We start from the raw sequence: 27860 nt of genomic DNA, 5'->3' as shown, positions 1-27860 counted from the left end.
CCCTGCTTCAGTGGAGAACGTAGGAACCTGAGAAAATGGGTTGCAATCCAGGAGCTACCTTTTACCACCTGTGTCATCTTAAGAAACATATTTGAAGTTCCTCAGATTCAACTTCTCACCTGAAAAAATGGAGCACTTATTTCCCCTGTTGTTGACTTGCAGAGAAGATTAAAGATAATATGCACAAAGTACTTTGCCCAGTGCCTGACTCATATTTGGTTCTCAACAAGCAATAAATTTCCCCCCTCTCTGACCCAGTACCTACTCTAATCCGTGTGCCTTTCCTCCTCTTCTACTCTCATAGAAATATCATTCTTCACTCAAAGGCTGGCTTCCTACAACTTCTCTGTTTCTTTATCCCTCCTGCTCAGTGAACCCCTCCTACACCACTTCTTCTGGTCTCATCTGTGATGGTATTTAGAGATCCCAGGCTTTTGAGCCTTACTATCTCTAAGATCTCCATAAATGCTCTTAGATTCTCACTGCCACCCTCCAATATACGTCTTACTTTCCTTAGCTTACATTAAAAAAATCAAGGCTAGGAGATATTAAACTTGCCAAGTTAATAAGTGAGTGAATCAAAATTCAAACCCAGTGTGTCTAACTCCACAGTCCCCACACTGCATTGTCTACAAGGCTTACTTTGTCCATACTACCTTTCATGTTACGTCACATTTTAGGTGCGTGATCCATATGCCAACTGATAATATGCATGAGGACAGGCTCAGCACAATGTTTAATCCACAGTAAATGCCAAATAAACGTTAATGATTGTTATATATAATCACTAATTAACTAGTTGATGGTGATTAAATAATAGTGAATGTATTCATTATCCTATAGACATTTCCAGGCCAAAGAAAATCCTGAAACAAGGAAAGGCTGACTTCCTATTTCTTCAGGAAAGAAGAATTTTTAAAGATTATAGATTAAACCAGAATTGTTATAAAACCAGATGTTTGAAAGAAAACTAGGAAAACATGGGACCATTCCAGAAGTGTAACAAGGCTCTTTATCAGCACAGCCTTCAGGAATGTTTCTAAAGGTGGTATGTTGATGTGCTGATGTGAGAGTTGTTAAGGCTGTGATGAAAAGACATTAAAGGAAGAAGGGTGAAAGCAAGACCATGAGCCAGGTAGAGACGGCAGCCCATGTAATCAAGGGGTGGCCCATTTTTATACACTTGCTCACCTCTCCAATCAACAGTGAAGGTCCCGTCCCATCCTCACTAACCGTATGTTAGAATCCAGCTACTGAGTTAGAGTGACACAAGAGTAAATCTGTAGTGATGAGAGTCAGATTCCTTCAATCCTGGTTATAATGAAAGATTTCTTATTATCCATCAATTTCAGCAAGGCTGTTCTGAGCTGACTTTGGTATCTGTATCCTGACAATGTGGCTTCATCTCTGAATGCAAGTAGAGATTGCTAATTTTTCCCCATCGGTTTTAAAGACCAAGTGACCAGCAATGGAGGAAAGTAAGATCTCTGCCTCAGATCTTACAGAGGAGCCCCACTGGGTCAGTGCCCAGGACTCCTGCCATCTCAATTAAGAAAAGCCCGAAGTAGTGTCTATGCTCATGTGAGGAAGGAGCTAGTTACTCTGATAAAAATCTTACCACTGATCTCCTGAGGATGGAAAAGTACGATGTAATGTGGCTGGCAGAGCTACTGATGCTGAGTGCTCGTAGGTGGCCGTTATTGTTTTGTTTCTGCACTGGAGGAGGTAAACGCGTGCTTGCCTTTACATCTGGCACTCAGCCCCCTCCCAGGGAAGGACTTATGACTCCTGCCAGCACTGGACTTGCTTCTGACCATATTTTATTAATCTGGATGGTCTTGCATCCAAGTCACAAGTACTTGACTCGGAGAGCTGAGACACAGCCAGGTGCAGGGTGCTCACACACCCACCCTCACTTTGGTGTGTGCTGACCACAGTCTTAAATAGCCTTGACTTTCATCCCATGGGGAGCAATATGCAGCATTCTGTAACGTGGTCACAACTGGAGTTCCCCAGACTTCCAAAGTTCAGAAATCCAATAACATGAAAACTAATTCCTGGCAAGCATGAACGTTAAAAACAAGAAAATGAAATCTCAAAAACCTACCATGACCTCATCACCATCATTTCATAAAATAAGGACATTTTAACAACAAAAAAGGTAGGAAGTTCATGATCTCAGAATAAAGGATAGTCTCTTAAATTACTAATTGAATATTATACCAAAAAATAATTTTTTAAAAGGGTTCAGATTACCCTTATGAAACGGCAAACCAGTGAAAATACAAAAAACACAGAGCGGTGTGTTTCTCATGTTCTGGGAAATCCTTGAATATTATTCAGTGAGTGATCCTGGATGAGGGTATCTTATCCATCACACACATTTAAGGTGTACGTATAGGAGTTTTGTTGTGGAGTTCATAAAATTGAGTATTTGGGTTTGTAATGAAACCCTGGAGAGAGATTTGTCTCCTACAGGCTGAGACCACAGCTGACTGCAGCCCTCTCACGTGCCTCCAGCCACAGTGCTCATTTCCGCCTTGAAACTCTCCTGTGGAGCCGGGATTAGCCATACTACTCGGCACCTTGTGCCACCTCTGATACTGGAGGCTTACAGTATTTACCCACTTTGCGTTCCATACGTATTTTCTGGATGAGTAGAATCTCTGAGATTCTTCTACAAACAAGAGCAAGAAAGTCCCTGGCAAAATATAAGGCTGAAATATAAATATGGCAGCCTCTGTAATATGATTAGTAATTTCAAATACTTACAAGGGCAGGAAGATAACATGGATATAGAAATTTTGTATAAGCCAGTCTTTCCACCACCCTTCCACTCAAGCCCTTCTTCCTTTGAAGTCCAGCCTCTGTCGTCAGAAGCCTTTCTGTCTATCCCAACTTTCAGTGATTTTTCCCTCCTCTGAGTTTCTGGAATAGCTACTACCTCTTCTCTTCTCTCTCAAAGCAATAATTTAAGCTTTTTATAGCCACAATGAGAACTAAATAATAGACCTTTTCCCTTCCTGTCTCCATTTCTCTATACACTAAGCAAGATATTCCCACCCCTACCTTCTACATACCAGGAAAATCCTACTCATTCCTCAAGGTCAGATCAGCAGAGTTTCTTCCTCCTTTTTTATACCTGCCTGGTCTCTCTTCCCTTCTATGCCAGTTAATTACTTCCTCCTCCATGCCTCCATGTAAATTTTTCCATGGAGCAAAAATAGCACTTACATTACTGTGAAATTGTTGAGATTAAAACTCAAATGGGCCACTAATACTGCCTGACATCTTCTTTGGTTGTTCAATCGATTCCACAATAACAAATTAAACTGTCTCCTCTTCCTTCAAATCTCTGAAACAGTCTCGTTCCTTCTGGTATTTAGCATATGAACTTGCCTCTTAGTTTAAAGAGAAGATAGAGACTACCAGATGAGAATACCCACACACCCAACAGTTTCCCTAATAGTAAATATACAAAACAACACACACTGAACCCTTACTATCCTCCTGTCTTGTTACAGTGGAGGATGTGCCCCTTCTTCTATCTAAGGTTAATCTCTTTGGATACTATCATTTTTCATCTTCTCATGAGCTATATATATTTGTCATCCTTTTTTTCTTCCCTTGTTTAATCAAACTCTCAATGGGGTTCTTTCATTAGGCTCTTGCTATGGTCTGAATGTTTGTGTCCCCCGCAAAAGTCATATGTTGAAATCCTAATCTCAGTGTGATGGTATTAGGAGGTGGGGCCTTTGGGAGGTGTTTAGGACATGAGCATGGAATGGACAAAGACAGCTCTTAAACATATATAAATTTCTTCCATTTCAAAAACAAAAATATTGATTCTCGCTCAACCGTTCATTCCTCCATTCCTACCCCAGTTCCTCAGCATCTCTTTCAGACCTTTTACAGCTGAACAGTTACAGGGTTGCCTATACCTGCTGTCACCATTTCCTCATCTCCCACATACTCAATCTACTTCATTCTGGCATGGAGTGGCCTTTCCATACCTCTTTCCCATCACCTTCTAACCATGTGCCCTCTCCATAGGATTGCAAAATTTAGCAAATAAAACTATAGGATGCCCAGTTAAATTTGAATTTCAGATAAACAATTTTTAGCAGATACTTAGATGTAATATGGGACACACTTACATGAAAAAAGTATTTGTTATTTATCTGAATTTCAAATTAGGTGACCTGTGTTTTACTCAGCAGCCCTACCTCTTCTATACAGTACAATCTAACCATTCTGGATGTCTTCTGGTCCTTTGAATTTGGAATGTTTTTCATTGTCACAGGACTTTTACAGTTGTTGGTTGTACTCATTTCCTACAGCTGCTGTAACAAAGACCCACAAACTAGGCGGCTTAAAACAAGAGAAATTGATTGTCTCACAATTCGGGAGGTTAGACGTCTGAAGTCAAGGTATTGGCAAGGTTATGCTCACTCCGGAACCTCTAAGGAAGGATCCTTTATTTTGCGTCTTCCTTCTGGTAGCTGCAGATAACCCTTGGTTTGTAGCAGCATAACTTCAGCTTCTGGTTCAGCCTTCACATGGCCATCTTCTCTCTCTGTGTCTTCTCCTCTTCTTATAAGGACACCAGTCAGATTGAATTAACAACCCACCCTTCTCCAGTACGACCTCATCTTAATTTAATTAATTCCATTGGCAATGACTATACTTCCAAGTACAATCACATTCTGATATACTGGGGGTTCTGACTTCAACATATATTCTAGGGGGACACACGTCAACCCATTACCCTAGTCCTTCTGTTAGGAATATGCTGTTTTCTCCTATTTCCCTAGGCACACCTACTCACTTCTACTCACTCTTTAGATGTCAATTAACAATTCTGATTTTTTTGACTAAATCTTATCCTCCAATTTTGTACTTTTATAGGACCATGTACTTCTCTTCACTGCACTTTTAGATTCTATATGATGAGTCTACATGCACCTGGTTGATAATTTGACAAATGTGTATGTTCTCCACTGGACTGTACACTCCACAAAGGCAAGAATGAGGTCTATTTGACTCATTATACATCCTTGGCTCTGAGCATAGTGCCTTATACTGAGTAGGTAGGTGCTTAATGAAGACTTGTCCTATGAATGAAGAAATCAATGCATGAACTATTTTACAGAACAAATGACTTGAGGGCAGAACAGAATCTTTATATTCACAAAGCCTGGTAGAGACCTGACAGGAAATCAGTGTTCAATAAGAGATTTCTGAATAAGTAACTAGTTGCTATCATCCCTACTCTTTTGTTGTTTTTATCCTGAAAAGAATATCAAAAAGACAATTACCCAGCCAAGTCAAAGAATATATGTTTACTAAATGCATAAAATACCTAATTCATTTTCCACTGAATTTCTTTTTTTTAATTGAGGTATAATTGACATATAACATTATGTTAGCTTAGAGTACAACATAATGATTCGATATTTATACACATTATGAAATTTGTGTATATTCTGAACTGAGTTTCTTAGATAGATTCAGATTTTGTTCCCAAAAGACCATATTTGACCTGTGTTTGAATACCAAAAGTTGACTCAATTTTGAACATTTATAGGACAACTTATGGCCAAAAAATTAGTTAAAACATGTTTACTAAGCTTTGTAATATTTTTCAATTTTATAAGGTTATACTAAGTTTCTGAAACGACAAATATAAAAATGTCTCCAGATATCTGGACTTTTACTTTCTCTCTTATAAGTTATGAAATGACACAGTGTCAGAGTACCAAAAAGGATACTTCTAAGGCATTCTTAGGACTTTATGGGTGCTTAAAAAAGCAAAACCAGGTCCACAAACTAAGAAGCTTTTGAGATTAGACCCAGAAGCAAAGCTTATTCATTGTTTCCATCCTCCTCTGCTAACATCTTAGAGTAGGTAATAGATCTCTATGTCTGAGTCAGTGGAACCTCTTAGCCATATATTTTAATAATGGTGAACAAGAGGAGTTTTCCAAGTCTGCATGGAGAGAGAGGAAGAATATTGAAAACCCACGTGGTGTTAAGATTCCACTAGTTTGGATTTTAGTTTGCTTCCATTGGCTCTTGTGTTCATTAGGAACCTATCCTTCATTGCTTTTGGGGTGGCATATAACTGAATTAAATTAAAATAGTGTCTTCTAAGAATTTGTGCAGTTTGAGTCAATCTGTGCTAGAAGTTGAACTTGTAAACAGAAGATGCAATCCATTTTTCCCTGAAAGGACTAAAGTAGACTAAATATTTCTAGTGTAGTCTGAGTGTCTAATATGCTCCAGAGCTCTTGATTTCAAGTATGTTTAATAGATACTTCCTAGATTCATGTTATTTATGATAACATGTTATTGCACGCTCAGTAATTTAATGGGTGAGTTGGAAAAACCCCAGTTTTTCCTCCTGTGCTTTTTATTCTTACACTACTACTATATTCACAACACTTCTGACACAAGATGTATGGGTTTTCCCTCCACTATCAAGCAATTCTGTGACACCAGCTGAGTATCCTACAAAGTAACTCAACTCTGATACTATTTACCAGGAGATAGCATCGGATTCCACAGGTTAAGCATGCCATCCCAGGAGACTGCCCCCCACTTCAGATGCCAATCGCAAGCAGTAGGTCCCTAAGTTACCCACAACTTCTGTCTGATTTGGCTACAAATCAGAGGTTCCCATGTCACTCCTCAAGTTTGGTTAATTTGCTCAAGCAGCTCACAAAACTCTGAGAAACACCTATGTTTACCAGCTTATTAAAGGATATAGTAAAGGATACAGATGAAGAACAAGATGAAGATATACATAAGGTGAAGCGTAGGAGGGTCCTGAGTGCAGGAGCTCCTGTCCCTGTGGAGTTGGGGTGCATCACCCTCCCAGACAGTGGATGTGTTCACCAACCTGGAAACTCCTGAATCCATACTTTTGGGATTTTATGGAGGCTTCCTCACATGGGCATGATCAATTATTAACTCCATTTCCAACCCTTCTCCCCTCTCTAGAAACGGAGGTGAAGGTGGGAGAAAGGGCTAAAAATTCCAAGCTTCTAATTTTAGCTTGGTCTTTCTGATGACCGGGCCCCATCCAGGAACCATCCAAGAGCCCACCCAGAGTCCCCTCATTAGAACAAAAGATGCTCCCAGAGCTCATCACTTAGGGATTTACAAGGGTTTTAGGAGCTCTGGGTCCAAAATCATAGGCACAGACCAATATATCCATGTTCTATTACCTCATAATGAAGAAGTAAATTTTAAATGGATCTTCTTATCTAAGTATCTACCCTTATAATGGAATTAGCCCAGTCATTTTATCCCCCTACAAGTATTTTAGTGATGAGTCAGGGTTGCTTTCAAAGGCCTCACTTAAGGAACACTCTAGAATTTGCTTTTTCTAAATGGGTCTTTAAATAATATTCATGTTCTAAAACAAATTTTGTTGTTTTGTCCATAGTTTCAGGCATACTTTTTTACAGTTAATCTAGCTCATTGATTTATAAATGTGTTCAATAAATTCCAAGAGTACAAATTGTTTTCAGACAAACAAAATAAGTTACTTCAACCCTGTTTTCCCTTTGTTTATAAACAAGATGTTTTAACTGTAAAGGCATTTAAAGTTTTAAAATCAGATGAAGTAAACATTATCCAAGCTATATCGACAGGGGAAAAAAGAAATATTCAATGATATTTGTTTTAAAATCTGACTTCTGTCTAGAGAGCCACTGGGTGAAGGCTGGGGTGGTGATGGCTGCTCTCAGCTGGGTATTATTGGTAACCGGCATAGTCCCCCCGCAGAGAGCCTGGGCCCAATAAGTATTTGTTGAAAGAATGTGTAAATCAAAGTGCAAATATCAGCAAATGTTAGACCTTCCTGAATTAGAGCCTCTAAGAAGATAAAAACTTTAGCAGACATACAGGCAATACTATTTAATAAGGCCTTCTAAGGAAAGATGATGTCTTCATTTTAAATATTGTTCTACTCATTTCTATTTTTGGATAAAAATAAGAAGTTATTAGGTTGGAGAATAAAAAAGGGTATGACTAATCTCAAGGATGCAGAGATAGTCCTAAAGAGTTTTATGATGAGATCAAGTTGTAAACTCACTTTCTCGGGTTATGTATGCTATCTAAGATAGTATAAAATGCTGCAAATGGATACAGAGCTGAAGACGGCATTCAACTCTTGCCAAGGTGAAGAAAAATGGCAACAAGAACCCAACTAATACCGATTTACCAAAGCATAGTAACCCAGTGCTGTCCAGGACACTAATCTTGTTCACTGTTTTACCAGCATCACAATACAATGACTTCAGGTTAAATTCAAACGCAACGAGCATTCCCATCCATGAGCAGTATCAGCAAGCTATGAATGAAGCTAGATCCTCTTCAGATTGTTACAGAAGCCTAGATAAAAGCCTACAGCTACCTGGATAGAACCACCATTCCTCAATTCTCCTCAGACAGGACTCTAGGGAGGGCCTCATGGTTCTCTTAATGCTGACTTTTTCACTAATGCATAAACATGGGCCTCTCACATGAAGCATCTGAAGGTATAGTATGTTTGAACACTAAGCAGAGGTGTTGTCTCTGACACAAGACTAATGAATTTGATACAGACATGGATTTGCTCTCTTGTAGAGATATGAACAGATGACAAGAAAGCTAAGTGGTTATTTGAGAGCCTTCTCTGAAATAAAGGCAGAATTCTCTAGTTTTCTGAGCTCAGATGAAGAAGGCTTCGAACATATGCTTTGCTCCTAACCCTTTAATTTTACTGGAAATATTGATCATTAAATGCTATATTGTTTTAAAGCAGCTATTAGGAAGCAACATATAGATGAGGTCATCAAGTCTGTGAGTCACAGGATAAACAGAACAAAAAGGAAAGACTGGGGAAGCACTACTGGAACGAGAAAGTGTGGACTAGGCAGTGAAAGAGAATTGGAGTCATGGTTCTACCACTTCCTAGTTAAATGGCCAACAGCTAATTGTTTAACTGTCTGACTTTTCATTTCTGACTTTTCATTTGTATGTCTATCAAATGCAGGTAAAACTACCTACTGAGAGTAGTTACACGGTATAAATAAGGTGAAAGTATGCCTGTTTCCTGACATACAGAACAGGGATCTACCCATGCAAAAAGGAATGCTGTTGATGAAGCAGGCAAATGTGCAGTGTTTGTGGACTCAATGTCTGTAACAGTTCCTGAGAATGGAAAGAGTTGTAAAATGAACCATTTCAGCAGATTTACCAGCAACTGGTTTTCAACTTCTAAAAACTATACTTTGTTATGTACTCATGAAAGTTTCTAAAACTATTAGCAAGCCAGCTGGCAACTGTGGGGATGAGGAGTTGGTAAGAAAAGGCTTTTGTATCTACACCTTCATCTTTTTCCAGCTGTTTCGTTACCAGTAACAATGAGTTCTTCATATTCCTTTTGTCTGTGTTTACATTTATCAGTGTTGAACTGACACCAAATGGAGCTGATAGGAGTACGGTTTTTCCTCATACTCTGTCCTATGTGCACAGATACACACAGACACAGACACATAACCCCCTCGGAGACATACAGTCAGACACACACACAGCTGCTACCGATGAGACTGTCTTACCCAACACATAATCTCATTTAAATTATAAGGAGCTACATGCAGCTCAATAACAAAAAAACAAACAAACAAATCCCAAAATAGGCAGAAGACCTAAATAGACATTTCTCCAAAGAAGATATACAGATTGCCAACAAACACATGAAAAGATGCTCAACATCACTAATCATTAGAGAAATGCATATCAAAACTACAGTGGGGTATCACCTCACACCAGTCGGAATGGCCATCATCAAAAAATCTACAAACAACAAATGCTGGAGAGGGTGTGGAGAAAAGGGAACACTCTTGCACTGCTGGTGGGAATGTCAATTGATACAGCCACTATGGAGAACAGTATGGAGGTTCCTTAAAAAACTAAAAATAGAATTACCATATGACCCAGCAATCCCACTACGGGGCATATACCCAGAGAAAACCATAATTCAAAAAGACACATGCACCCCAATGTTCACTGCAGCACTATTTACAATAGCCAGGTCATGGAAGCAACCTAAATGCCCATTGACAGATGAATGGATAAAGAAGATGTGGTACATATATACAATGGAATACTACCCAGCCATAAAAAGAAATGAAACTGAGTTATTTGTAGTGAGGTGGATGGACCTAGAGACTGTAATACAGAGTGAAGTAAGTCAAAAAGGAAAAACAAATATCATATATTAACACATATGTGGAACCTAGAAAAATGGTACAGATGAACTGGTTTGCAGGGCAAAAATTGAGACACAGATGTAGAGAACAAACATATGGACACCAAGGGGGGAAGTGGTGTGATGAATTGGAAGATTGGGATTGACATGTATACACTGATGTGTATAAAATAGATAACTAATAAGAACCTGCTGGATAAAAAAATTTAAAAAAAAAGAGTGATGGAAATATCCTACAACTGGATTATAGTGATGTTGCACAATTCTGATTTACCAAAAATCATTGTTTATATGTGGGTGAATTTTATGTTATAAAAATTATGTGTTAAAAAAAAGCCATTATGTTGTATACCTAAAACTAATACAATGTTGTATGTCAATTATATCTCAGTTTTAAAAGATTTTTAAAATAAAGTTTTTTTTACCAAAAAAAAAGGAATATCAAATATACTTGATTTTAAAAATCTTACAGATCAAATCCTAAAATATATTTATGACAAATTTTTGGTATCAGATACACTTTTGCTTCTACTTGACATTAGATTTTGCTGCTTTATACACAGATGCACATTAGGCATCCTGCAATTTACTTGATTTAACTTAATAATTTTTTTTAGCTATCAGGACTGTCGACATGAAAATGTTCTGTTCAAAACTGGATACTTGGCAACTCCTTTTAATAAGATAATAGATCTCTATCTATATTCTATAGCTGAGTAGTAGGCACACTATTGTAAGGAGGGAAAAAAATCCCTACATTTCACCTATGATACAAGACAGTGAAAATATGGCAGGAAAACAAAGGTGGCAGAGTACTCTCCTTATTTAGGGACTAGAGGCAATGGAATGAGGTGGAGCCCGATGACAGTAACCGAGTGAGCAATGCTGCCGGCAGTGACTCTCACGCGAGTCATGCGCACCATACAGACCATGATTGGAGGGCACCACCTGAAACACAAAGCTTCCATATTTCCACGGTGAGAAAGAATCAAGATGTGAGGGCAGCACTTTAAAACACTAGTACAAAGGTTCAAGAAGTAAACAAATTTAGTCAAATGCCATGTATTGTATCTGATCCATGATTTTACAAACCTCTAAGGAAAGTCCTGTTCCTGCAGTTGACTGCCACTGTATGTACACGGAGACAAGGGCAGCATGCTTGTGAATATTCTGGAGAAAATATTTTCCTATTGACATATATTCTGTCAAGGATGCCCTGAAAATCTCTCACTGGCTCCTATTCTGTGTACCCTCAACCCAGGGATTTCAGGGCATGCAGCGATTATATCCCCAGCACTATGCATCCTACCTTGGCCTGGAGCATTACTCTATATACAAGTTTGCTCTCTAACGCTACAGGGGGAAATTTACTCCACCTTCATTCAGTTCTTATGTTACAGTGAAAACTCCAGTGTTGACAGTGAATACAGGAAAGACTGGCAACTGTGAATGATCGTATAGACCAAGCAGCAGTTATGGGCCAAAATCAACACACTGGGAGGATTAAATGAGATAATGTCTGTGAAAGACTAGAGCACACCGACAAGTGTTCCAAGGATACAGTTGGTGACACTTCATAGATACAAATGCAAATTTTTGCATCCACGTTCCAATAAATCCATTGTATGAGTGTCAGATGAGAGAGACCTGGCTGGAGAGCACTTCAGTAGAAAGCAGGAGTCTGACTTGGCTGCTGGAAAGACTTAGGTAATCTGCAATTATAGGTTGGCAGATCACATCTGGCTACAGTGTTTATTTCTGGGAGCTGCATCTTAAGAACATATCTGCAAACTGAATCCCAGCCCCCTCACAGAAGAGAGGGACCAAGTTAATAGATTGGAAACCGTGTCACATGAGGAATGGTTGAAAGAGATGGAAATAAATACCTCTCCTCAAATATTTGAAGAGAAGAGAGTTAGAGTGAAGTACCAGGCAGATTTCAGCTCAATCCAAGAAAAAACTTTCTAAGCACGAGCATGTTGCAGGGTAAACTTTCAACTTCAAGGAGCCTAACACTGTAACAATATAGTAGTACAGACAAGGAAAAAGAAAAAACAGAAAAGCATCACTACCCTACCCTAGGTAGAAGAAATGTTAACATTTGGCATGTGTCCTTTCGGTTTTTATATACGTGTGTGTCTCTGCTGTTTCACGCAAACACTCACAAACACACACACATGCTTGCACAAGAGGGTCATATAATGCATGTGATCTGCAACCTGAAATTTTTTATTTGAGTTAACATGAGAATCTTTCTATACCTTGAGATGTACCTTTTAAAATAATTGTATAGTATTTCCTTACATTATTGTATCACTATATTTTTAAACATCCTTTTTTGAACATTCAGGGTTTTTTCTAATTTTTCATTATTATAAGAAGCACTGTGTAGAGTGTTCTTATATCTCAACTTTGATCAACCATTGACAATTTTTCTGGATAATTCCCCAGAAGTTCATATCAAAAGATATGAGCTATTTAAGACTTTGGATACAGATTGCCAAATTGCTCTCTAAAAGATTCCATCAATTTTCATTTCCAGTTGTGGGTGTTCTTTGAACTAAAAAAAGGGACTGAAGTGTTAATCACCTTTTCGAGAAATTTTGGAAAATTTTCTTGAATTTGCATGATGGTTGATATAATACCTAAGCACTAAATATTATATCACAAAATATAAAACAGCTAAAAATATGATCAATGACTCTTCTTTGAGTTTGTATCTGTTTGTTCAGGTAACAAAGTATTGAATATTAGTCTCATTATTCCAGCATCTCTTATAGATCCCTAAAGTTTCAACACTGTAATCATCTGAGAGTAGGATTCAGGTTACATTGCCTGTGTATCTGAAGGTACCATTGAACACTTCATAAAGACAACTCAAGTATAAAACAAATCTTCATAAAACAAGTCTCCACACAGATTCAGACTGACCTAAATACACTGTTAATAATAGTTATGAAAATCAATGAAAATTTATATCATCATATGTGTATCACAGTAGATAATAAATGAGCACATGTTGAATAAATAAATGGATGACTAAATTAGTATTATTGCCTGAGATGTGGCAATCTATGTTCACGTGATCGCATTTTTTGAAAGTAAAAATTTCTCTAGTGTATAAAATGAGATGAACTGTATTAGTATTTGATTACATTCCATAAGAAGCTAAGGTGGTTGTTTAGGTATCTGAGCAAATTTGAAAGACACTGATTTAACTATTTACTAATAGGCAAACAAAAGTTGTCCCTCTAGTTCCTTTAAGAGATAATGAATGTTAATAGATTTTAAAGAAGCAAGGAACCAACTCATTTGGAGGGATAAAAGTAGATAAAAAAGGTTGTAGTCTCAAGGAAATGAAATTGAAAAGAGATCTTTTGCTTACGCAGTATCTATGATATCAATGAATGTATATAGATAAGGAATGCTCACTCTTTTTATTTCTTAAAATCAAATTAATTGACTTCTATTTCTGGATTTACTTTCCTTCCTGAAACATCCAGAAAAACTAGATAAAATACTTGAAATAATGATTTTCAAGACACTGGACACTAGGCAGCACAGGTCAGTGATTCCTAAGAGAGGGGAAACAAGCAAGATGAGCCCAGCTCAATATCTTAAGAGTGTTTCCAGGCCGTACGTGATACAGGTAGAGCCTGGGAGCCCTTATGTTGAAGAGATACTGCAGAGAACCCAGGGAGACGAAGAGGCCAGAGTCACAGAACAGAGTGCCAGAGAGGAGACAGCTGCATAGAGAGCCCTGGAGATCTGTAACCCTCACTCATGTATTCTGCAGAGTAATGATAAGCACCAAGTCTGAAGAAAGAATCATCCAAAAGGATTAGACGGACCGGTACTTGATGCTCACACAGGTTGAGAAGAGATGCTTCTCCACAGCGCACAGTTGGAGTATTCAGAAGGGTCTTGCCTCTGTATCGAGAAATAATTAGTCCTGGTCTCAACGCTGCCCCAGTCAACCTAACACATCTTAAAATCTACACTCACCCCCGAAACAATCAAATTTTTCCAAGTAACAAAGCTCAAGGTTTATAGAAATATGACAGTATATAGCACTCAATAAGGTAAAATTCACAAAATATGATATCCAACTAAAGATTACCAGGAACGAAAGAAGAAAGAAAACATGACCAATAACGAGGGTGAAAAATAATCAAAATCAACCTAGAACTGACACAGATGATAGAATTAGAAGACAAAACAAAATTAAAAGAGTAATTATAGCTGATTGTTTATGTTTAAACCAGTAAGTAGTGACATGGAAGATACAGAATGAGTCCCAAAATTCTAGAGGTGAAAACTATAATGCATAAGAAAAAAATATACACTGGAGAGAACTAATAGCAATTAGTCATTATAGAAGAAATATATTACGAAACTTGAAGACAGCAATGGAAACTATCCAATCTGAAAATCAGGTAGAAAAATATTTGTATTAATTGAAAAGACTATCAGTGAATTTGGGGCAATTCTTAGTAGCCTAATATAATGTAATCAGAGTCCCCAGGGAGAGGTAAGAGAAAAGAGGCAGAAAAATAGGAAAGAAATAATGATTTTTTTAATCTACAAATTTTATATAAATATTTCTGTTATTGATTTCTAATTTAATTCCACTGTGGTCAGAGAGCACGCTTTGTGTGACTCAAACCTTTTATATTTGTTGAGACATATTATGGCTTACCCAGAGTAGGACTTTGTTGGACTCTAAAAGGATATATGCTCTGCTCTTTTGGGGTATAGTGTTCTACAATATGTCAATCAGGTCAAGTCTATTTTTGGTGGTTTCAAGTTATCTACTTGTACATGACATGATCTCTTTGTGAAAATCCAACAGAATCTACAAGAAAGCTACTAGAACTAATATGTGAATTCAGGAAGGTTGAATTATACAAGATCAATATAAACAAAAAGCAGATTTCTATATACTAGTAATGAACAATAAGATATTTAAACTAAAAAACAATACTATCTACAGTAACATCAAAAATATGAAATACTTAAAGATAAATTGGACTAAAGATGTATGAGACCTATACACTGAAAACTGCAAAACACTGCTGAGAGAAATTTTACAAGACCTAAACAAATGGAGAGATATCTTATTCATAAGTTATAGTACTCAGTATTGTTAAAATGCCAATTCTCAAATATCTATAGGTTCAATGCAATCTTATCAGGCATGTCTGTAGAAGTAGATAAGTTGATTCTAAAATTCATATGGAAATGCCATATGGAAATTCACATGGGAATGCCAAAGGATCTAGAACAATCAAACCAACTTTGTAAAAGAACAAAGTTGGAAGACTAAAACTGACTGAGTTCAACACTTATTACAAAGCTATAATAAAAAAGACAGTGTGGTATTGGCATCTAAATGGCCAAATAAATCAATGAAACAGAACAGAGAGTCTAGAAATATATTTGTTCATATATACATGGACAAATGATTTTTGATCGAGGTGCAAAGGCAATTCTGTGGAGAAGGAACAGTCTTTTCAACAAATGATGCTTGAACAATCGGATATCCATATGCAAAAAGATACATAAAATAAACTTTGATAAATATCTTTCATCAAAAAACAATTAATTCAAAATGGATCATAGACCTATTTTTAAACCTAAAACTATGCAACTTCTAGAAGAAAAAAAGGAGAAAATCTTTGTGATGTCTGTGACCTTTGATTAGTGAAAATTTGTTAGATATACACCAAAAACAAAATCTATAAAAGAAAAAAATAATTTTGACCTCTTCAAAGTTAAAAACCGCTACTCTTTGAAAGATTCTGACATGAGACTGAAAACAAAAGCCATAGATTTAGAGGCGATATTTGAAGACCACATTTCTGATAACGGATATTTCATCTACAAGGGCTTCTGTAGTGTCCAGTTAAGAATATGATTTCTGGGGACTTCTCTGGTGTTCCAGTGGTAAAGAATCCACCTTGTATTTGTCTATGCTAACACATATATATGGAATTTAAGAAAAAAAAAATGTCATGAAGAACCTAGCAGTGAGACAGGAATAAAGACACAGACCTACTAGAGAATGGACTTGAGGATATGGGGAGGGGGAAGGGTAAACTGTGACAAAGTGAGAGAGTGACATGGACATATATACAACACCAAATATAAAATAGATAGCTAGTGGGAAGCAGCCGCATAGCACAGGGAGATCAGCTCGGTGCTTTGTGACCGCTTGGAGGGGTGGGATAGGGAGGATGGGAGGGAGGGAGACGCAAGAGGGAAGAGATATGAGAACATATGTATATGTATAACTGATTCACTTTGTTATAAAGCAGAAACTAACACACCATTGTAAAGCAAATTATACTCCAATAAAGATGTAAAAAAAAAGAATCCACCTTGTAATATAGAGGACACAGGTTCGATCCCTGGTCAGGGAACTAAGATCCCACATGCCGCGGGGCAACTAACCCGCATGCCGGGTTAGCTTGCGTGCCTCAACTAGAGAGCCTGTGGGCTGCAAACTGCAGAGCCCATGCGCCGCAACTGGAGAAGAGAAAACCTACATGTCACAACTAGAGAGAAGTTCACATGCCTCAGTGAAAGATCCCGCATGCCTCAACGAAGATCCCGCGTGCCACAACTAAGACCCAAAGCAGCCAAAAATTAAAATAAAATAAATAAATATTAAAAAAAAAAAGGATATGATTTCTGGAGTTAGGCTGCCTAGGTGGCATTGTTACTAGTTGCTGTATAATCCTTTACAGGTTTTTAACCTTCTAAATGATTCAGTTTTCTTATATGTACAAAGAGGAAATTTAGAATACCAACCTCAAAGGTTGTTGTGAGGATTAAATGCATTAATTAATGTAGGGCTCACAGACTAGTACCTAGCACTGAGAGAACGCTTAATGAGAGAGAGAGAGAGAGAGAACAAACCTGTAACTGTTTACATCTACAATACTGGAAAGATGAGAATTATAACCATCTCTAGTGGTGGTTGTACTTTTAAACATTGGCCTAAGAATTAGTTTCTCTCAAAATGTAAGTAAGAAAGCCTATTGTACTGACTCATTGGACACAAATGAAATCTGCGTCCAGGAAGCACATTTTGTCTTACAAGAGTTAAAGAAAACAAATAGGGTCAAAAATTCTATTTTCTGCCATAACCACTGTTTTTCTGGGTGGCTGAGAAATCACATAAGGCCCTCCTAGCAAAAGGAGAATAAATATCTCCCTTCAAATGAAGTTTAACCTAGGGTGTAAGAGATCATACCTTGGTCTCAGAAAACAGATGTGTCAGGAAATGAATCCTGAACAGGAAAGCAAAATGTGACTCCATGATTTTCTGCTTTTCCTAAGAGTTGACCAAAATACACTGTTATCTGTGCCAAAAAAAACAGAAAAAATTCACACCAAATAAGATGTTGGATTGATCAACCTCTTAAACAATCTATTGACTTTGCTATTAACGAAAGAGACCACAGATTTTTAAACGGCCTCTATGGTTACTGATTTTTAAAATTCTCCATAGAGAATATTCACAGTGCTTTAGAGTTCGCCCTACTGAAGCTGCAGGGAAGTGACGGCTCACAGCATGATACTCACCAGGTCCCGAGCCCACCTCACACATCCACCTCCAGGGTCCCTTTCAATTGAGCAGCAACATCACATGTCATGGAAGAATTATCACTAGAGTGGGTCTCCTCAGTTGTCTCTGTAGTTAATGGGTTTCTAATAGCACAAACACATTCATTTTGAGAAGCAGAGCTATAAGTTGGATGTAAACCAAGGAGAAGTTTAAAGGGAAGTAACAGAAGTGTATGTCACTTCTAGAGTCAACTTGGGAGAAGTATTAGACTGTCTTGGAAAAAGTGTATTTCCATATGCAACTGACTGAATTTTTTTTTTTTTTTTGCAGTACGTGGGCCTCTTACTGCTGTGGCCTCTCCCGCTGTGGAGCACAGGCTCCGGACACACAGGCCCAATGGCCATGGCTCACGGGCCCAGCCGCTCCGCAGCACGCGGGATCCTCCCGGACCGGGGCACGAACCTGCGTCCCCTGCATCGGCAGGCGGACTCCCAACCACTGTGCCACCAGGGAAGCCCACAACTGACTGATTTTCAGCATGGCTACTGAATTTCAGCATAAGGCACTCTATGGCTCAAAAGTGAAGACTGCCTCATACACTTCTGCACTGGAAGGCAATCCTCACCTTTATTCCCAAACTGTTCTTCACAAATCTCTCTTATTTCTTATGGGTTAGTCCAGATATATCTCTTTAAAGAATAAATGGAAACATTTTCAGCGACAGAGAATTCGTGTATCTCTTGTTTATCTTGGAAAACTGGTATTACAATTTCCAAGCAAACACAAAGTACCCCTTGCCCTCTTTGGGACCATTCCATACTATGCTCTTAAAAGCATTTACAACAGTTTGGAGACGGGATGGTGAGCTTTACAGCTCAGACATGTAAAGGAAGCACTCTCCTTTGGCATATAAAAGGTCTAGACACAGAAGTATGACCTCAGCTGTAACAGCAGCCTGGCTCTGCTAGGAAGTTTTTCTTCAGCAGAAACTGTCCTGTAGATGACACAAAATCCCAAACCAAGCCTAGCAGTGTGAATGGCAAAGCAACCACGTTCTTTTAGCTCAGACCTGGCATGTACTCATTCAAAACTGCAACATACCAAATGTTTCTCATTTATCCATTAGATCGATAAACACTGATCAAGCACCTACTCAGTGCGAGGCACTAGTATACAGCAATGAACAGCAGGTTGCCAACTCTCAAGGAGCTCAGGATCTACGGCAGTGATTTTTAAGGGTGGGGCTTCTTCTGACTGATGGGGGTTTGTCTTATTTCTGAAGGTCTTTAAGAAAAAGAGAGAGAGAGAGAGAGAGAGAGAGAGAGAGAGAGAGAGAGAGAGAGAGAGAGGGAGACGGAAATCAATGTACCAGGTTTATAGCTTAGATCTCCAGGGAATGTTGGTGGGTCTTCAGACTTGCTCCACTCTGTCCGTTCTCTATTTGAGAAACGCTCAAGATAGTGAAGACAGGGAAGGGGCAGCACCAGGCCTCTTTAAAAATCTGCATGTGGGAGAGACCCTACCCCTCCTTTGCATAAATATGCACAGAAGCCCTGTCCAGCTATAAGCATCCAGCCTCCACTTATTCGGGTGTGAGGACTGAAGTCAGCATCGCAGTGTCTCTGGTATTTTGGCAAAGATGGCCAGGGAAACCCCACAGAGGTTTCACAGTTGCATGACTATTGCCAATGAAGTGACTCACTCGCCTCAGAATGCGTTGCTAACTGTGAGGTCAACTTCAGAGCAGGCCACAGCAGTCAGCTAGAGCACCAAGGGTGGGAGATGAATTCTTCAAACATAAGAGAGAATCTTTCCAGTCAAACAGTAAAAGAGAAGTATGGCTACAGAAAATATATTGGACTTTTACCACAATTTATAAACAGAACCAACTTTAGGCGAGTTCGTACTGATTTTAGGAGATTGAATAAAAATAAACATATTTATTTTTTCTGCTAGGGATATAAGTAAGTTTATAGAAAAATAGCAAACAGAGGGGCTTCCCCGGTGGCGCGGTGGTTGAGGGTCCGCCTGCCGATGCAGGGGGCGCAGGTTCGTGCCCCGGTCCGGGAGGGTCCCGCGTGCCGCGGAGTCTGTGCGTCCGGAGCCTGTGCTCCGCAATGGGAGAGGCTGCAGCGGTGAGGGGCCCGCGTACGGCAAAAAAAAAAAAAAAAAAAAAATAGCAGACAGAGACTATAAAAGAAACTGAATGACCTTATGTAGCAATTTTGATCTTCTCTAGTGATGCCCTAACATGCTATTTTTTTCTGCCATTCTAGTGAGTGAAATGTCCACTAACCAGTTCCATGTGCTTTATCAGGGCCATCGTTAAGATCTGCCCTTCAGGAATTTCACCTTACTAATTCTTCTGAATCATCAAAAACAAATGTTCAATGCTGCTTTGGGATCAATCCAATTTGACTGACTACTGGATGACGCTCTTCACGGAGAATCAAGGCAGAATTTGACCAAAGACTGGACGAGGAGGACTCTTTCCCAGCTTCATTTTTGAGTTGCTTCTTTAATTGACAAGTTATAACTTTGGATAACCAAGATACAGAAAGGTTTTATGATAGAATATTTTTAAAAGAAGAGTGAAAATAATGTTTCTTGAGTTGCCAGATTGGGGGTGTCAGGCTAGTGAACACTAGGGACAGACACCTTAAAAACAATTAATGGTAATGACCTCTTTTATGGGAAGTCTGCCTTCCCTAACCCCACCCTGTTGGTAAAGGCCCTTTGCCTACTAAGCAGCATTACTGAGTGAGGACACAGAAAAGTGCTGACTCTATTCTCCACCCACTACAAGGTAGATTTCATGTAGGCAGAACTTTTGACTGTGTTATTCACAGCCATATACCCAATATCAGGAATAATGCATAACACACAGTCCACACAGAAGACATATCTGTGAATGCACTGAACAGATTAAGTGGCAGTTTCTTCCTCAATAGGGATATTGTGATTCGATTTGCCAAAGAAGCTTAACTTCTAATTAATGGCTCTTTAGTATTTGAAGGACTCACAGACCCAAGCTGCTTTGACACAGGGTTTTTCTGATAATTTATATATTTCTTTTCGGTCAAGTGTATGTAGGATTATTATAACCAAGCTTGGTATGGGAAGTAGTGAAGTCCAAGCCATAAGCACTGCTTGGGAATTTTACATTGAATTTAGCAGGTCACCAAAGGTGGTGAGGTCAGAGGCAAAATCTGAGGGAAGGTCTTTAAATAAAAAGTCTAAGCTAGAAGGAGAGTCAGCAAAAACCAAAACTGAGTCAGGATGTAGGTTGAAAAGTGAAGCTGGGTAACATCATTATTGAAGTCCTAGGTCAGGTGGGTTCAGGACAAGAGAGGACTTCTGGTTGCTTCCCTCCTGATAGTAGGAGGGGAGAGCAGAAGCCAGTCACTAAAGATGGGGAGGGGAGATAGGGATCCAGGTAAAATAATTAGTGGGTAGGAGCTGACATAAAATAACTCTGTGGTTATAAGTTGAGCCTTCCTTTCTCATGGTGACTGGGGCTTGGAAAAAAATGGTCATGCATAAATTTCAAGTTTTCTATTAGAAATAAATTGCTTTAGAAATAGTGTTTTCCACCAAAGTAAATAATTTTATGGACTAAAATAAACATTAAACACACACACACAAAAAAACCCTCTAAATTCTATAAGGTGAGTGTATCTTTCCTTTCTAGTTTTTGGCTATTACTAACAGTGATCACCAAAACCAAAATTAATTTGGAGGCAGAAGTCTCCAGCAGTTGAATAATCAGTTTGGGGACTTCCAACTAAAAGTTCCTAGTACATTATTTAGGCTGCCAGCTTATTTACTCCCTGAATGAAACCTTTCCTCTTCATTGGATCAAGCAAGACCTCTATTCAGCTGTTTATTCTTTTTTTTTTTTTTTTTTAGTTCACTGAACAACTCTCAAATCTTCTTTCTTTCTAAAATTTTGAGGCAGTAAGTCAAAGAAAAGGGGAATAAATGAGAACTATGTAGACTCTCTTGTATACATCTGTAGTAATTCTACTAATTAGGGAATACCTTTTCAATTAAAAACTACAAAGTAATCCAAATCAAAATTTTGCTCTCCTCCCCTCCTCAATCCCCATGAGGGCCTTTTCAAACAGCATCTATTCGAGGTACCTACTTATAGCTACTTGTCAGTTAACAATTCTTAGTTGGTCCCCCTTAGTAACATTTCTGCTCTAGGTAGCTGGAAATATATCTTTAAACACATAATTAGTGAGTTGAACACTATACGAAGCAGCAAATTAAACAAGTTATTTCAGCAAGCTTAATTATTTTTTTAACGATTTTTTCTTTAACTCCACATTTGTTTATTTATTTATTTTTGGCTGTGTTGCATCTTCGTTTCTGTGCAAGGGCTTTCTCTAGTTGCGGCGAGCGGGGGCCACCCTTCATCGCGGCGCGCGGGCCTCTCACTATCGTGGCCTCTCTTGTTGCGGAGCACAGGATCCAGACGTGCGGGCTCAGTAGTTGCGGCTCACGGGCCTAGTTGCTCCGTGGCATGTGGGATCTTCCCAGACCAGAGCTCGAACCCGTGTCCCCTGCATTAGCAGGCAGATTCTCAACCATTGCACCACCAGGGAAGTCCCCAAGCTGAATTATTTTTTACAGTTCTTGCAAATAATATAGACCTCCTGGATACAGTTTTTAAAAATTAAAGTAAATAGCCACGCATTTAACCTACTGTCCTTTCTGATCAAGAATAGCTAGTATTATGCTATAGTCCACTCTCTGGTTTTTATTTTTCATTCCCCTAAAAATTTACATCCAAATGATACCTTTCTTAAAGATTCGATAGCAATTTTTTCTCCAACCTTAACCTATAATATTTTGAAATATTTTTGAGTTAATCTTTGACCTTCACTCATGGAGTGAGGAAAATAATCAAGAAATAGTATGAGGCTGTCTTAAGATGTGGAAAAATGACATTTTCTTCTTATTTTCTGAGCAACGGAACACAGTCTGTAACATTTTCAAAGCTTTCTTTTCCACACAGCAGGCTCCAGACTAATATTTCTAATATATATATTCAACAGAAAACAGAATCACTCATAAAAGGATTTTTCAAAACTCTACTTTCTGGGCTTCCCTGGTGGCGCAGTGGTTGAGGGTCCGCCTGCCGATGCAGGGGACACGAGTTTGTGCCCCGGTCCGGGAAGATCCCACATGCCGCGAAGCGGCTGGGCCCGTGAGCCATGGCCACTGAGCCTGCGCGTCCGGAGCCTGTGCTCCGCAACGGGAGAGGCCACAGCAGTGAGAGGCCCGCATACCGCAAAAAAAAAAAAACAACCACCTCTATTTTCTAACAGCCAGTGTTTTGTTTTTCTATTCCTGGGAATGACAACTGCTCAAATTTCTTAAGATTCCTCTGGCTTTTGCCAATACATTTATTTCATTTAATGATGGGCATGCAGGAAAAGAAGTTTGGTTCATACTGTGACTGCAAAACCACACACAGCTTTTTTTTTTTTTTTTTTGGCTGCGTTGGGTCTTCGTTGCTGCGTGCGGGCTTTCTTCTAGTTGTGGCAAGCGGGGGCTGCTCTTCATTCTCTGCGCTGCAGTGCATGCAGTGTTTGAAGGCTGCTGATGGGGAGGTTTAATAATTCCAGAAACATCAGTATTGTGAAAAAAGAGGTTGAATTTATCTCTAAACATTGTAAATTTGAAGTATTGGTAGAATTCCTCTGAGGAAGTCTGTTAAGCAACTGGACATCTTGGGCTAAATCAAAATAAACTAATTAATAAGGGCTGAAATATCAAGAATCATGCCTAGTTTTTTTGAAAAGTTTTAAAAATCCCGAAGGATAATGCAAAGGATACCCAATCTAATGATGGCAGAGTAAAGTGGACATTTACTTCTATTCCACAGAATGAGAACTAAAAATTAAAATTCCATTTTTGGTAAAAATGGAAACATAAAAGTCTCTAAAAATACAGGATAGGTTTGGGGGCTGTTCACACATGGGAATAAAGCAAGGTCACATGAAGGAAGAATCAGGTAGAGGAAATCATGGCAGTAGGTCTCAGGAAAAAAAAAAATAATAAAAACAGTTTTTTAAAAGAGAGGAATATAACCTGTGTCCTGATTGCTAAAGCCTTTGTTTTTAACAGCAGGATGGTGTTATGCACACTGGGGGAAGAGGTAAATAAGGGTGGAGCTAAAAAAATGATCACACAAACAAGCAATATTTTCAGGAAGCTGTCTCTGTACCAACAAAGCAGAAGAGAGAACTCACATCATAAACAATGCCAAGGCTGGGAAAAGTAATTCCTATATAAACTCCCCACAAGTTCACGGATCGTGAGGAAGTCCCAGGTAGCCTGGAATATAGTGCCAATTCCACGTGAATTTTCTGTCAATACCTGACCCAGAAAAACTTTACTTCCTTTATAAATGAATAGTGAACATAGAAGACCAGCACAGTACCTATACAAAAATCCTACAGGAATGGAGAAAGAAAAATATGAAACAAAAGTCAAATAAAGAAGAGCCACCAGAAAAAAAATCACAGGACAGATAAAAATTACCACAAAATATTCCATCAGGAATTGTTCCCCAGAGTTAATTAATTAATCATCCTTATAAAAAAGACTAAACAAAAATATACGTGTTTCAGGATGAGATGCTGACACTAAAGGAAACAAAACGTGAACTGAAGGGCTCAGAAAAGAAGAAACAAAATATTAAAATGAAGATAAAATTGGAAAAAACATGACAGAATAAATAGCATTAAAAACACAAGGACAGAAGTAGATATTGATGTGAAACAAGAAAAATAAAAAGTAAATCATAATAGTTTAAAATTTGAGAGAAAATGACAACAAGGGTAGATAAAGGAGATTCAACGTATACATAATTGGAATGCCCAAAGAAGAAATGTGGAAATTAAACATGATAAATTTGTTTTAAAAATTCAAGAAAACATTTCTAAAAATAAGGAGACTTTAAAAAATTAAATATTGATATAGCACATCATTTTGGGAATACTGACCCAGCAAAGTCCACATGAGTCTTATCCCAGTTAAAAGGAGTTCAAATATAAAGAAACATTCCTTTGGGCAGTCAAAGATAATCAAATGATTATTAAACACATGAAAAGTTGCCTCCTTCTCTTACAATAAGAAATACAAATTAGAATTGCACCGACATATAATTTTCTACTTATAAGATGAGGGGAAAAAATTGGATAATGTATCCCATTGGTGATGGTGTATAGAAACAGGCACACTTACATATGACTAGCCAAAGTGTAAATCAGCGTGACCCTATTATAAGAAACTTGGCTATATCTATACAAACTTCAAATGCATAGCACCTACACACAGCAATTCCTCTTTCAGAAATTTATCCTATAAATATATCTTACAAATTTGAAATAACATAGTATAAGTTATTCTTTGCTGCATTATTTGTAAGAGAAAACAATTAGAAATAACATGCATACACACACACACACATACACATCCATACAACAGAATACTATACAGTCTTCAAAATGAATGAGGAAGCTCTTTATATACTTAATATGGAATCATCTTCAAGGTACACTGTGAAGCAAAAAAAATTAGGGAGTGGAACAACTAGAAAGTACACTATTATTTAAAGGAAAAATAATAAAAGGAGATATTGCTTGTGTACATGAGTGTGCTATATCTATTCTTGTGAATCCCTGGAAGAATACATAAAACAACTGATAACACGAGTGGCCTCTGGAGACAGGAGCAGGGACAGAGTAGAAGAATAAATAAATGTGAGATACAAAATTCTGAAATGACATTAAAACTCTTATATGCATTTACGTGCTATTCAGGTCTGGAAACTGAAATCTGACTCCAGGATCTGAACTTTCACCCTTTATTTCCCTCATAATTATTATCCTGGCTGAAACAGAGTAATGCCTGCCTCCGGATATTGATTTGAAGGTAATTTATGTACCACACTGAGTTTTCATCTAACCTAGAACAGATGCACAGTAAATCTTAGTTCATCCTCCCACATGGATGTGGCAGTTATATACATTAAAAAGAAACTAAACTTATGAATTTGTCAATTGCCACCTGGATGTTGGGTGAAGTGTATACTAATCCATCATGAAAGTACATGGGAAATAGAACCTGAAAAAAACTAGGAAGCATGTGTGTGTACCTGTACGTAAATTTGGGGGTATAGTTTGTTGACTAGATTTAACCATAACACACATTACACCTTTGGGTTTCCTAGTTTAGTCAATTACACCAAAAAATTTCCATCAACACGTGATATTTTTCCTGACCTCTGTGTCATGTTCAAATTAGTTTCATTTTAAAGATGAGGAATTGAGGCTCAAATATTTTAACTGATTGCCCAAAATCACACAACTTGAGGCAGAGGCCAGTTCTTGTCACTCTAAGTCAAGGTTTCTTTTGACCAAAACTCCAGTTGTCTAAATGCAATATACCAGTAATAATATTCGTCTGTCACAGTTAATACTACTGACCCAAACAAAGTATGAATTAGGAAGAAAGTTTGTTTATGACTTGATCATTCGCCAAACTTACCTCATTAGAATTTATCTGGAGGCAAATTTTCACCCTCACAGACCTTCTGGACTCAGAGTATATGAGGTCATAAAACCCACACTCCTCAATTTACACGAGTGGTAGTGATTCATCCAGATTGAGTCATTATCTCCCTCCCCAGACCTTCTAATGACCAATTTCACACATGAGAAATAACTGGGCAAGCTACAGTTAAGGATTATTTCTCTACAGGAGAAATAGGAGATAAAATGAGTTTCTTAAGGGACAAATCCTTGGCCGTTTGACTCATTTGCAAGAAAGGAAAGGTATATTTTTCTACGTATTCCATTAGTACCCAATTCAACAAATAAAGCCACAAACACAGCACACCCACTATTTGGTAATGCATATGTAAATTCTTATTTTGGTGTCTTTTGACTCAAGAGGGAACTAAGAAGGGGGTCTGATCTATTTCAGGTCCCAAATTAAATATAACCAATTTAAAATTAATCAACACAGTATATATAAATAAAACAAGACTCAGTTGAGCTGGTAACACTTCCTCCCAGTTGCCCACTCTCTGAAGTGTTGCAAGCTAACCTTTAGGCCTAAAAATAGGGCAGCCTTGCTGAGTCACTAATAAATTTCAGCCCTACACCTCCCAAGAAGATAAAATGCTCTTCAACAATACTTAACACCTCATCTTCCTGAGCCCACCTTCTGGTTATGAAACCAGACCAAATCCATGATGGTTCCAGAAAGCTATTTTTGGCATATTAGACCACTGCCAGTGACTTAGAGGCACCCACTCCCTTTGGTAGAGAGAAGGGACTTCCCACCATACAGAAGTGTAAATGAGATTACCTACCTTATCTCCATCAGTCACCAGATTCCCCTTATTAGTGGTTTATTTTGATAAGAGCCTTCATGCTTATGGTTAGTCAGAGATCCAGACAGACTCACTAAGTTGGGAAGAGACTCAGATGTCACAAAACCCAGGTTTCTCATTGTACACCTGAAGAAAACAACAAACACAGGACTGTCAGAAACAGTCTCATATGCAGCTAGTTAAAAAAAAAAAAATTAACTCCAGAGTTCCAGTTGTTATTATCCTATAATTTCTCAACAGCATGGCAAGATGAAATCCAGTGAATAATATAAAATGACTTTATATAGGAGGTTTGGATTAACATATACACACTACTATATATAAAATAGATAACCAACAAGGACCTACTCTATAGCACAGGGAACTATACTCAGTATTTTGTAATAACCTATAAGGGAAGAGAATCTGAAGAAGAATATATATACATATGTGTAACTGAATCTCTCTGCTGTACACCTGAAACCAACACAATATTGTAAATCAATTATGCTTTAATAAAAAAATAAAATGGCTTTATATTCACACATTCATTCATTCATTCAATAAATATTCAGCACCAATTTGTGCAAGTTCCTGTACTAGGTGCTGAGGATACCACAAGGAACACAACT

General features: G+C 38.2%; 1 long non-coding RNA gene across 3 annotated transcripts in view; it reads right to left on the bottom strand.

Annotated features, from left to right (window-relative positions):
• LOC137220695 (uncharacterized) overlaps positions 1 to 27860 on the bottom strand; it is a 138354-nt gene that overhangs the window by 98986 nt on the left and 11508 nt on the right. For all 3 annotated transcript variants that reach the window (XR_010941747.1, XR_010941746.1, XR_010941748.1), the window contains exon 2: positions 27229 to 27375. This is a non-coding gene — a long non-coding RNA (uncharacterized lncRNA). The remainder of the gene's footprint in view (positions 1 to 27228; positions 27376 to 27860) is intronic.

The sequence above is a fragment of the Pseudorca crassidens genome, chromosome 3, assembly GCF_039906515.1.
Source record: "Pseudorca crassidens isolate mPseCra1 chromosome 3, mPseCra1.hap1, whole genome shotgun sequence".
Taxonomy (NCBI): Eukaryota; Metazoa; Chordata; class Mammalia; order Artiodactyla; family Delphinidae; genus Pseudorca; species Pseudorca crassidens.
The sequence above is the reverse complement of the archived record's forward strand: the minus strand, read 5'-3'. Positions and strand labels throughout refer to the sequence as shown.